The 11286-nt window shown below is 43.5% G+C and overlaps 1 protein-coding gene across 2 annotated transcripts in view; it reads left to right on the top strand.

Moving 5' to 3' along the window:
• The first annotated feature begins 484 nt into the window (after positions 1 to 484).
• The window catches only part of LOC138250328 (arylsulfatase H-like), a 598307-nt gene continuing 587505 nt past the window's right edge, over positions 485 to 11286 (top strand). The window contains exon 1 of one of the 2 annotated variants that reach the window (XM_069205094.1): positions 485 to 595. The gene's annotated coding sequence lies outside the window, so the exon portion shown is untranslated. Of the gene's footprint in view, positions 596 to 9906; positions 10152 to 11286 lie in introns of those variants that run through there. The other variant, XM_069205093.1, reaches the window with a different exon arrangement.

Below are 11286 nucleotides of genomic sequence, written 5' to 3'. Positions count from 1 at the left end.
GGGACAGAATGACCTAGGGTGAACAACTGTTATGTGGCCCCTAGCAGGTTCCTTTGATACATCTTTTGCTACTTGTTAATAAATCTAAGCTCAACCTACGTGGGGTTTGCTGATTCCTTTAACTGTCCTTGTTACGTAGCTGCTTTTTCTCAATTATTCTAAACAATTCCTTTCAAATATCTACACTGAAAGCAAATCAGATTTTCTATTGTGAAGCTGCTCTAAACATGCTCCTTCTGATAATCAAATGCAGATCCAAGCAGAGTGTTTACGTAGTTAGACTTTGTTGGAAATGTTCACTGTTTGTGCAGGGTTTAGAGTACAAAGTCCTAGGAAGTAGGTTGTAAATTAACTTCTTTTATGTATTATTTTACAACAACTGCAGTTTTTACTTTTGGTCTTTTTGATCACCTTGCCTCACGTGACAATTACATGCATTCAAAATTTCTGTAGTTTCTGTGGGAAAGCATTTTAAAATCTTACATGCCTGTTTGCTCAAGCAGTTGGCTATAGACCCCAGAGACCGCTTTTGGCTGTGCTGTTTAGGGCATAGAAGACATAAGCTGTGCAAAGGCAAGACTATCATTACCTGTGGGTAAGCATAAGCTATTTCTACAAAACAACTATTTCCTACTTCATTATAATTGATTGATCAAAATGTTCACTTTGCACTGTTCTGTTTGACTGACACTCCTGATTTGAGTGGACTTTGCTACAAGCTTATGACTGTCAGGTACCTACCTTTACGGGGGAAGGAAATATTCACTTAAACGTTATTTAGGGACACTTTATAATCCCCTTCCATGATTTTGCACTGTTGAATAATTACCTACCTCATTTTGCGACAGTTAGTGTCTGTGATATCTGTATAGTAATTTTGCTGTTATACTAAATGGCAACTATCAACAAACCATCAAGATAAGGAGATATTACATTAAGAAGAGTAAATCAATACTTCTCTACCTATAAGGCAGGAAGGTATTTTAGCCACATTAAGTATACAAGGTTTTGAGAAACGAATTGGAAAATACACACTCCTCCAATTTAGACAATAGTAATTATATGACTCTTAAGGTTCACAGCTTATTTCCATCCAAAGCTGATTTTCTTTTCTTCAGCCTAATATTTTCAGCTTTTATTAATGCTAAGTATGCAGAACATTTTCTTATATGAACGTCACAGCTTCCGTACAGTGCAGAATATACACCATTTGGGTGTATAGCAACAGAGTTGTTGGCAGAAGACGTGAGCACTCTGCCAACATGTTTTTCTCCCTATGGTGGCTGAAAAGTAGAGGGCTTTTTCAAAGCACTTTGGGCCTCATTATGAGTTTGGTGGTCCCACTGTGGGACCGCCAAACCCACAGGGAAGATGCCACCGCCATAGGGGTGATGTCCCCTCTGAGCGTATTACAATATTCCTGCTTTGCTGATCGCCGCAAACATTGTAATATGTTTTCCCTCCGGGCTGATCAGCGGGAACAGTGCTCCTTTAAGGGAGCCATAGCCAATATCCTTGCTTTCCAGCACCCTCGCAATGTACACTGTCTGCAAAGCAGACAGTGCACATTGCGATGGTGCTGGGCAGGTGGGGCCATGCACCGCCCTTGGCACAGGCAGTACAGGGGCCCCCTGTGGCCCCTAGCACCGGCTTTCTGCCAGCTTTTTCATGTCAGGGTCCCCACCATAAAAAGGCTGGTGGAAAGTGGGGTTGTAATCAGCCAGGCGGCACTGATCTCAGCACCGTCCTGGCAAGTTACAAGCTTGACCGCTGTCACCACGTTGGGACCATGTTCCTGGCGGGGATGGCAATCTATAGGCGGGTCCGCCCTCCAATGTTGTAATGCAACAGTTGGGCACCCATGGCGGTCCAACTGCCACTGCAGAGTTGCCAGTCCTATGACAGGCAGCCTCATAATGAGGCTGTTAGTCCGATCTTGTTTGTTGACACTGAAATCATTAAAGATTGGGTACCAGAGAAATATCAGTTCCATGCCATGAGGAGATAGATAGTTATCCTGAAGATAGATGAGACCCCGAAACTGGTCCTAGAATGCTTGTTTCTGGTCCAGGGAAGACCTGGCAAGGCAGTTTAAGCTGGAATGTTCCCAAGGGGAGCAGGGTCAAGACTGATTTGCATATGGCTGGGTCCAAACTGGGGTGGCCTGGTAAGCAAACAAATGATGGATTAAACCCACGTCTGTGACTGAGGGTTTGATTTGTTCCGCATTCCGCCCTTCAACAGTTCTTTTTGCATTTGTCATCCTAAGTGGAAGGGTATGCTCAGACGTGGGTCCCGTGCTCACTGCACCACTGGATTCAAGCTAGCGTGGCTGATGTGGGGTGATACCCCAAAACTAGCCCCTGGATGCTTGCTTCCAGACCAGGGAGGACCTCATCTGGGAGTTTGGGCTGGACTGTTCCCATGGGGAGCAAGGTCAAGACTGCTTTGTCTATGGCTAGGTCTAAACTGGGGTGGCATGGTGGGCTAAAAAACAATGGATTAAACCCAGACCTTTGTGACTGGGGGGTGAATGTTTTCATTGCTCAGCATTCCATCAACCATTTGTGCTTTTTGCTTCAATGTGTCAGCAAGAAGTCCGGTTCGTCCCACGTGGCCACCAGATTAATCTGTGTATCTTTCAATACATACTTATACAGACAACATCATGATGGTCTCATATATCTTTAGGATAATCTATTTGTATGTAAATCTTTGGCAGGAAATAAAAAGGTTATTGGTATCTTACTGGCCAAGCTCTGACAAGAGCTGCTTTCTATAAGTTTTGGACATCTGGCTTCAAGAAAAGAGGGACCATCATTAGCATCTAGCTACTAAGAAACAAAAGGCAACTTTCATTTAATTTGCCTTGCATAAATTAATCAAAGAGTTATGAAACAATACCCTGCAGGAGATAGCTAAATCAAATTTTGCCTTCTCAGTCATAGCACGAGGACACCTCCACAAAGACGCACTAGTAACAATAACATTGCCAAAGGCACACAAGGTTGCTGGAGACGTTTTACCCCGTGGCCCATCACGTACCCCTAGTGTACAATATAAACAGGGTATATAAAACATGCTAGGTAACGCTTACTGACATACTCGTAGAAAATACTCTGGTTGTGTAGGCCACGATGCTCATTTTACAGAAACTAAACCTCAAAGGAAGCACTTACCAATATAAACGTAGCAGGTGCCGCAGTCGAAGCTCAGCTTCTGGAAAGGACAAGCCACCCTAACTCTCGGGCTTGGCAAAGATAAAGCAAGGCTGTGCGCTCAGAGATCCCATAGCAGAGGAAGATCCAGAATCCTTCCTGGAGGTGAACTGATGATGTACTGGAGCATAATCTGTATCTGACTGTGACGCGCGGTTTCTATCTTCCTCTCCTGGAGACACAGAGTAGAAGGTTCTCCCTTTATGAAGCACCTGTAAGCTCCGCCCGCTGAGCCACGCCCCGTCAACCCTCGAAGTAGGTAGGGGAATTCCCGCCTCTTGCCAGAATGATGGACAGCTTTCCAAGGCGACCCCACTGCGTTTGCCGCCGACTCGCGTGGTGCGTTGTTGATGCGCAGGGGCGCGAGTACATCTCCGCGGGGACGCACTAGTGGCAATGACATTGCCGGGGGCACACAAGGTTGCTGAAGACGTTTTGCCCCCGTGGCCCATCACGTACCCTAGTGTACAATGTGGACGCGGCAGATGCCACGGTTGAAGCTCACCTTCTGGAAAGGACGGCCCACCCTGGCTCTTGGGCTTAGCAGGGATGGGGCGGGACGGGGCTGTGCGCTCAGAGATCCCATGGCGGAGGGGATCTGGAATCCTTCCTGGAGGTGAGCTGATGATGTGCTGGAGCGTGGTCTGTGTCTGACTGGGACGCGCGGTTTCTGTCTTCCTCTGCTGGAGACACAGAGTGGAGGGTTTCTCCCTTTGTGGAGCACCTGTGGGCTCCGCCCGCTGGGCCACGCCCCGTCCACCCTCGAGGTAGGTGGGGGAGTTCCCGCCTTTTTACCAGGATGATGGATGGACGACTAAGTATTTTTTACCCATGTTTCTAATTATGTATTGTATGTGCAGATGTGTGTGTATAGTCATGTGTGTGTGTGTGTATAAATATATATATATATGTGTATATGTTGTTTCTGTGCCTGGCATGTTTCTATGAATTTCTGCTCTCTTTTTATCACACTTATCTACTCATCGCTCTTATGTCATGTCTCTATCAAGCTATCCTCCATTCTCACTCGGACTCATCCCAAATCCCTTCGACCACTTCCATCTCCTAAATATCTCTGCCTAAGCTCATCCCTCCACCCCCACATCTAACTCACCAAACCTCACTCTACCTCTGTGACCTCCCACACAACCCTACTAAATTCTCCTGCATTCATCTCACCCTGCTACTATGCTCTCCCTAACCCTTCCACATCCTCTTTCCCCTCCGCCCCCCTTTTATTCATCTCAAGCCTTTGGATTGAGCAAATGAAGGATAAACTCCCAATTAACACTTCTGGATTTCTTTCCTCCTCCACCCCTCCATTACTCCAGTCAATCTAACTAACAAACTCTCATATCCGCAACTCAAATTAACTCATAATAATACTAAAACTGTACTCCTTATTAAATTATACTAATCCATCACTAATTCTTGTTGGGTACCGGAGTAGCGTGCTACTCATCGAAAAGCGCTTCGACGCCTCGTCAGGGGTAGTAAGCGCTATATAAATACGATTACAATTACAATTACAATATATCATTGAGGCCTTTCCAGTGAAACATGCCAACTGGCAAGGCCCAAAACAATGCAGGCTTTAAAAAATGCTTTTTTACTACCCAAATTTGACTTTAGAAGAGCACAGTATGCTGAAAGTTTGTGAATTGCATCAATGACAGGCTAAAAACCAAATATAACCAAATTGTTCTTCTGATGGATACATCTAGCTGCAGAGTACTCACAGTTAGAATAGAAATCACAGCAGTATCTCCTAAATATAGAGAGTCTGAGGAATGGACTCAGCATAGGAAGACTTACAGGACCGCAGATCTGTAAAGAGGCTGCTTTTGAAACAGCTTGTAGGGTTGCCTACATTTCACTCTTTAACAGGCATACTTTCTTAGAGCAATCATTTAAAACTTGTACCTTGAAAAAAACCAAACAAGTTATACCCAGTTGAAGAGCCCATAACAATGGTGAAACTAGTCCTGGGTTGCTTGTGTTCTGGTTCAAGGGGGAAATAATCTGGCAGTTTGTGTTGGGCTGTTCCCACGAGAAACAGGGTCAAGACTGATTTGCATATGTCTGGGTCCAAACCAAACTGAGATGGCATTATGGGCAAAAAGCAATGGATTGGGATGCGGCCCGAGTGATTGCCAGTGGCTGAGGTTAATTCAAGCATTCCATCCATCACCTTTTTGTTTTTGCATTCGATGGCGTAAGTGTGCTGAGTATGCCCAGAGATGGCGCCTGTGCATACTGTGCCATTGGAACCAAGCTGTACCTGGCTGATGAGCCCATCACTAGGATGAAACCAGTTCTGTGTTGCTTGTATGCCAGTTCTCGGAGGATCTGGCTTCGCAGTTCAAACTAGACTGTTCCGATTGCAGCAGTGTCAAGAATGATTTCCATATAGCTGGGTCCAACCTGAGGCGACACAGTGTTTTAAAATAACGATTGAGATAGTGCCCCAAGTAATTTCCAGTGGCTGAGATTAATTCTTACTTGAAAAATCATGGGCCTTGACCTTGACATAGACCTGCTCTAAATGTTTTGCCTAAGCAGCTTGCAATTCTGTGTTATGAATTTGATTTGAAGGTCTTTTCTCTTTGGACTCATGCCAACTTTCTTCTTGCTTTATTAGCAGAAAATAAGGTGCAAAAATATCTTGTATAATCTCTCATTGTCCTGTAAATTAATATACTTACAACTAAGATTCTGTCATTATGAAAAAAGAATTTATTGCTCACATTATTTGCTGTTGCTTACATTTATACACATGGTCTAACAACACAGCTTTAGCTAGATTTTATGTGATCAACAGAAAAGGTGCTTTATGGAGCTCTACAGAGAGAAGGGGTTAGATATTGTTTTGCCAACTCTACTTTTGTACATATTTGTAATTTACGACTGTATACCGATAGTTGCCTTGCACGCAAGCTTATGTGAAATAGAGTAGTCCTGTGTTAGTTATGGTAACAAGTCATAGGCCTGATTGGTTTATTGTGAAAAGGTACGTCAGAAGCCACAGCTATGAATTGTTTGTAACAAAACATTACAACAAGGGCAGAAGGCCTGACTAATTTATTGTCAAAAGCACACAATAAGGCAGGATTGTTACTATGCTGTGTTAAGGTTTGCAGACAGGTACTGTATTACATGGACTCTCAGAGATTATTACAATAGCGAAGAACTTTGGTGCTGGTGTTATGCTATTAATTGTGTTTGACCAATGACTTTGTGTTTCACCACTGCGCATTTTAGTTGCTCAATGTTCACCAGTAGCACATTACATTCTGTATTCAGCTTAGCTGCCTATTGGCTTTAAAATGACTTTAGACATTACATTTGGTATTTAGGTCAGCTGCCTATTGGCTTTAACATGGCATAAGACATTACATTTGGTATTTAGGTTAGCTGCCTATTCGCTTTAACGTGGAGTTAGACATTGCAGTTGAGACATGGCAGATGAGCTGTGTTTTTTCAAAGCTGTGTTTTTCCACATGATAGACCAAGCTGTGTTTTTCACACCAAACCCTACTGGCCACTCTTCAAGTTCATCTGGTTCCCACACTGAGCTTGAACGATGGCCCTGGGCAGCAGCGAGAGAGGAGAAGGATCTTGACTTCAGACAGGAACGGACGTCAGTTGCCTGTCTCCCGTTTGGGTGAAAAATCTCTTTCTCGCAGTTGAACCGGAGTCATCAACTTGCAGCCCTTAGAAAGATGAAGTGGAGTGATAGGCCCTACGGTGATGCAATTTTGACTTTTATCCTTTGTTTTGAAGTTATGTTATAATATAATCACATGCATTTGCTGTGTACATTGCAACTGAGAAGTACTTTGATATATTTTGCTTTCATTGCTGCGACTACTTTTAAACGTGTGCTTCCAACCTACTAGTCTCGTCTTTCAGGAACCTCGTGGTTAAGTAATAATAACAATAAATGTCTTCTTTAAACTAAGAAGTGCATTCCAGAGAAGTTTTGTAAGCTCGGTCATAAGATAAGAGAAGGAAAGCAAAACAGCTGGTCACCCACTCTGACACACCCAGGGGATAGAACAAATGCCCTTTCATAATCCTTGTCAGTCCCTCGTAGAAAGGGTTTTGTATATTGCTTTACCAACTGTAATGTTTACATAGTTGCAGTTTTTTAATGTATGCCTATTGGCTGATTTGTGGTAAAGCTAATACAGAATACAGTAGGTTGGATTTTAATATGGAGACAATGAAGACAATGATAATGGATACAGGCCTGAATGATTCACTGGGAAAAATTACATAAAAAATCATGTCTGGATTGCATATGTTATAGCTAATGGACCTTTAAGGGTAGATCAATATCACTCTGTGTTATAGCCTGTAGGCAGGTATTTTGGTAAATGGATCCTCGTAGATCACTATATTAGTAAAGGTTTTATTATTGTTTACCTCTCTGACAAAACACTTGAGGTAGAAGATTTGCATTGTGACACCCTTCTCAGGCCCTCTTAGGAGAGGTTGTAACTTGATGATTACCTTGGAGGAAAGCTTATGCTCAATACAGTATTCCCGAGTTGGTTATGATATCAAACCAATTATAAAGGCTCCAGGGCTGGGTCACTTTGAAGTGTTAGGTCTTATACCACAGGTCTGATCTGTTTATTATGAAAAATGACAACAAACGCAATAGGATTGACTTATTTATTGTGAAAATCATTTTGTAAAGCCAATTTGCTGTTAATGGTGGGCTGTTATTACTATGAGGCAAAGGCAATTGACAGGTACTTTTTTACATGGAATCTCATAGGTTACTCTAGCAGGCAAGGATTTTGGTGTTGCTTACTTCCTTTTATGAACCTTCAGGGTAGAAGATTAGTACTGTGGCACTCCACAGGACAGCCTGGCTGGTGTAGTTGCCTGTCAGGCCCGTTCAATAAACAACATTAAAAAATGTTTAAAATCTACATACATACATATAGACGTTCTTCTTCTCCCCATCACAGTATACTGCAGGAGGAAATGGATTAACTCAGTGGTTCCCAAACATTTATGTTCCGCAGCTCCCTTGACGAATTGGCCTTTGGCTGCGGCTCCCCATTATGTTACATTTTTTTTTTTTACTGTTGGGGGAGATGTAAGCCCGGCCTAGGAAGTACTTACATTTTTCCCCCTGAAAATAACTGGGATGAAGCCGATGAAGTTATTGGAATTATAGATACAACAAAATACAAAGATAACAGTTGTTTAACAGAAAACTTTAACTGGTTGAGTCAGAAGCAATACTCTTCAGCACTGGGGTCTGCATGCCATATGGATTTTTTTTAAGCTATTTTGTCTTTTCTTTAATTGCTTTTGGTGCACTGCATTGTATGCAATTTTCAGGAAACCTCCCCATTTTAAATAGCTGACACCGCACACTCTGTTACTACTGTTGTATCAAAACATATTCTCTTATGTTGTGTTTCTGTAGTAAATAATAAAAAAAATGATTGAACAAGCCAATCTTTTTTTCACTTTGAAGATTTTTTTAAGCCATTTCCTGCCACTATTTTCTTTTTCTGTTTTGCTGCCACTATTGCATCTAAGTAAACAAGATACCTGGGTTCAGACAATCTTACTGGAATTGAAAAGGCAGGGGCTCACCACTACAAGAGAATCTGTGGTAGAAAATGTTTAAAGGATTTAATTACACGCCGTGTGGTGAACATCACTGCTCCATTCAGGATCCATGCTATGTTTGGGCTCTGTGCCCATGTTTAAAGATCGGAGAAGACTTACTGTGCATTCAATTACTACAGTGTCTCTTGGTATTCATCTGGTTTATAATTTTGGCACGGTAAACAAATCTTTTAAACATTTGCCATTAAAAAAAAGTAAAAACCTTATCCCACCTTTTACCTCTTTCATCCACCACCAGTCACTCTCTGCCTCTCTATCTCATTCCTGCAGGTTGCTGTTTTCTCTCTTTCTTGTAGTTTTTTCGTCTTTCTCATCCTCCTACCCTACTTGTTTGTTTTCCCTATTCCCTATCTTGCAGTTGGTCAAAGTCTCACGAGGAAAATAAATGCTTGTGGACCCCACCTCAAACTACTCAAATGAATAGCTGCCAAGTAAGTTACAAAGGGCAAATCGAGATAGTTGCAAGTTCTAGCATCTACATTGCATTGTGGTACTTGTGGTTACCCCTCTTATTAGCAGCACCCAAAGCACAAACAGTAAGCGATGCCAGGTGTGCGATGGGCTGTCAGTTTACATCTGTTCCACGTTAGTAAATGTAAATGTACGTTAATGAAAATGTAAAACTACAGCTTCATAGCCGGATGGCTAGTGAACAATTACATCTCTCAATCGGAGAAGCTTGGGACAGTTCCCCGCATGCCACAGTTAATACGAAAAAACATTTACTCCTTCATAGACGTGCCTAAACCAGCGCCTCGTTTTGGGTAATGCCTCAGGGCGCAGTGCATTGTTCACTTTGGAGTGATGTTGGCTTAAATATTTAAGTAGCTAGTGGAAACCGCCTGGATAAACCTTAACTTCATAGCAAAATGCTATGTTTTTTCAAAGGTTATATACTGCATACGCAATGCGTCATAAAAGTATGCAAGTGTGCTAATGGCTTTGGAAGGACGAAAGGTAACAAGTGTTTGTTTGGCAAGAGCAACACTGAAGGCTGTGTATATAGCTCTGGGAGTGAAGAGCAGACATGAAATGGAAATACTGCACAAGCTTGGCAGTTGTTGTCAGCTATCATGTTTCATTGTTCCTTTCTAATCAACCTTGGGTCGCTGCTCACAGTTTGTACTGTGTCGACACAGCAGAACAAAGAGCAAGGGTGCTCCCCAAGCCTGCCAAGGAAAGCCACTTCACTCTTTCCCCTCCTCGAGACACACATGGGTATCATATTGTGTTGGGCTCTACAGCATCGGAAAGGTGTCGCTCTCTACCACAAAGGTACTAAAAAGCATTTATTGATTTTGGGACAACGCTAATGTGTGTTTAGTACTACAAATTCTTTAAAGTACATCAGGGTTACATCGTCTTTTAGTATTCACGTTTCAATGTAAAGGTCTCAAATGGAGGGTGAGCGGGCGCTAAACTTGAAATTTATCTCCACCCATTTCATCTCCAGAGCTCTTTCAGTGTTGAGATTTCAAGGGGGTCACGAAAAGAGGTTGTATTCAGAGGGTACCTATGGATGGCTGATGGCCATCTAGTGGAGGGGCTAGTGGTTAAAGATGAAGGTTCTAAAAATGGGGTGGGGGGAGGTCTATGCTCAGTGGGAGTCAGTCAGACATCTCAGAATAAAGTAAGTGTGTATGCTTATGCTCATTGGGAGTCAGTCACCTCAGAATAATGTGAGAATTGGCCAATTGAGTGAAGAACCGTACTGTGTGTTGAATATGGAACAATATATCACCTGTAGCGGGGGCGCACCTGCCAAACTTCCCCACAAACTCCTTGTATTGGGCAGCATTAGTGCAGCATATGCAGCAGCACCGGCACCCATGGGTTTGAGGGTCCCAATGTACTGAAGTTACATTTGCTTTTTATTGTTAACCCAGATGATGGAGGTCCATTTTCATGGCTTGCCATGGGGTCCCAGAAGACCCTTGCCATGCTCTCAGCAGTTTCTGTGAGGCAGCTGTCTCCTGTCCCTGCACCCCAGGTCCCGGCTCACCCTGACTCACCGGTGCGGTGCTAGGCTGCCTACTCGACTTAGCACCAGGACTACGATTTTTCTCTTCCCTGGCTCCCTCCTTCCTTTCGGGGGTGGCCTGTAGCTGACAGGGCCATGCCCACCCCCTTCCTCCATGAACTGGGTGGACAGGGCCCAGGGAGAGGACAGGGCCGCGCCTGCGGAGACTAGCTGGGACCTTGTGCGGGATGGGATCTGTGCCTGGGATGGTAGAGCAGGTAAACTAGAACTGACACTAAAGGCAGCTGCGGCTGAGGGGTGTTGAGTTGGGGGAGGAGGCCACAGACCACATGCCAGTATTTGTATTAGTAAGAGTAAGAAGAGACATTTGTTCTCAAGCTGTGTGTGGTGCCCCAGGCTAGTTTTCACAGCGCACTGGGGAGCCGCGGC

The sequence above is a fragment of the Pleurodeles waltl genome, chromosome 8 (assembly GCF_031143425.1).
Source record: "Pleurodeles waltl isolate 20211129_DDA chromosome 8, aPleWal1.hap1.20221129, whole genome shotgun sequence".
In the NCBI taxonomy this organism is placed as follows: domain Eukaryota; kingdom Metazoa; phylum Chordata; class Amphibia; order Caudata; family Salamandridae; genus Pleurodeles; species Pleurodeles waltl.
This window is presented reverse-complemented; position numbering and strand designations above follow the sequence as displayed.